Source organism: Elephantulus edwardii, unplaced genomic scaffold (genome assembly GCF_000299155.1).
Source record: "Elephantulus edwardii isolate Elephantulus edwardi_28Jun2011 unplaced genomic scaffold, EleEdw1.0 scaffold00208, whole genome shotgun sequence".
In the NCBI taxonomy this organism is placed as follows: Eukaryota; Metazoa; Chordata; class Mammalia; order Macroscelidea; family Macroscelididae; genus Elephantulus; species Elephantulus edwardii.
The window spans coordinates 3,105,909-3,107,761 of NW_006399958.1; the positions used below are offsets into that span (position 1 = coordinate 3,105,909).

The following is a 1,853-nucleotide window of genomic DNA, read 5'->3' on the forward strand; positions in this document are numbered from 1 at the left end:
ATTATTATGTGTGCCGTCAAATCAAATCTGACTGGTACAGGAGGAGATTTGCCCTTCCTTCTCCAGCAGAGCATCTGGTGGATTTGAACTGCACACCTCTGGGATTGAAGTACAGTTTTTTGCCACTAGGCTATCAGAGTTCCCTACATTCTAGGATTTTTATTTATAATGATGATGATGATGATATGTGTTTATTATTATTGTTGTTGTTATTATTATTATTTTATGTGTGCCGTCAAATCAGAACTGACTGGTACAGGAGGAGACTGTCCCTCCTTCTCCAGCAGAGTATCTGGTGGATTTGAACCGCGCACCTCTGGGATTGCAGTGTGGCTTCCTGCCACTAGGCCACCAGAGCGCCATTCTAGTTTTTTTAAAAAAATTTGCTATTTTTTGTGTGTGTGTGCACCGTCAAATCAGATCTGACTGGTACAGGAGGAGATTGTCCCTCCTTCTCCAGCAGAGTGTCTGGTGGATTTGAACCGTGTGCCTCTGGGATTGCAGTGCAGACAGTCTAGATATTTGTTATAAATGGAATCCTGTCCTACACTGTCTGGCCTCTTGTGTCTGACTTCTTTTTCAGTTGCAAGGTTCAGTCAGGTGTTAGATGCATCGTCTTTGGGGAGGGTGGCTTAATACTCCATTGTATGTACCCATTGTGTGTGGCCCTGCTCTCAACTGCCATTGGTTGTTTCACCCTGAGGCTACTGTGGAGAGGGCTGCAGAAAACACATGGAGGAACACATAGCTTCATTCCTGCTGCCCCCTTCCCTTGAGGGATATACCAAGGGTGGGATTACTAAATCATTTGGTACTTTTGCTGCTGTTATTGTTTTTACATGCTGCTGAGTCAACTAGAACTCATAGCACCCTTATAAAACCACAGATCATGCACTGTAATCCCAGAGGTACATGGCTTGAATCCACCGCATGCTCTGCTGGAGAAGGAGGGACAATCTCCTCCTGTATCAGTCAGATCTGATTTGACGGTACACACAAAAAATAATAAAGTTTTACTGCAATCCCAAAGGTACACGGTTCGAATCCACCAGATGCTCTGCCGGAGAAGGAAGGGACCATTTCCTCCTGTACCAGTCAGATCTGATTTGACGGCACATGCACAAAAAATAACAAAATTGTTTTTAAAAAGGAAAAAAATAATAAATTTTTAAAAATTAAAAAACCCACAGATCGCCTTTTCCAGAGACGCTGTGTAGAGGCATTCAAAATAGCACAGCGCCTGACACACAGTTATAAGCTGTCCTCCAACACAGCCTCTAACAAAATTAGGCTGTCCTGAACCCCTGGTAACAGAATTATTTACCTTTATACTAAGAAGGTAGGAAAAGCACTAAAATCTGCTTGTGGTGTGTGCCTGGGCTGACTAAGAGGGGTTTGAGCTGTGAGACCTAAAGTTCTCATGAGGTTGTCAAAAACAAAAAATCAAAAGTGTCAGCAGAGCTTAAGGTCTTTCCGTGTGTGCCAAGTGTGTCCGTGACAGGATCAAGCATGCTTTCCTTACTGGCGAGAAGAAAATTGTTGTGAAAATACTGAAGGCACAAGCACAAAGTCAGAAAGCTAAATAAAAAATGGTGCATCTTTAATAAAAGAAAAATATTTTTTAAAAAAAACACCCACAGATCAAAACCTTGCTCCCTCCTGTGCCATGCTCACTATCTCTGTCATCCTGAAGCCAACTGTTAAAAACACCAGTTCCAGGCGGCGTGCTGGGGTCCAGGAACGGCTGTTTGTTGTTTTGGGTTTCCCGGCTTCTCTGGGGCTTCCCTAATTCACGTCTTCCCTGTGAGTTGCTGCCTGGTAAAGAAGAAGCCATGGCACTGCGAGTCACCAGG

General features: G+C 43.7%; 1 protein-coding gene across 1 annotated transcript in view; it reads left to right on the plus strand.

Moving 5' to 3' along the window:
- The window catches only part of NLRP12 (NLR family, pyrin domain containing 12), a 46,513-nt gene that overhangs the window by 20,034 nt on the left and 24,626 nt on the right, over positions 1-1,853 (plus strand). The window lies entirely within an intron of this gene.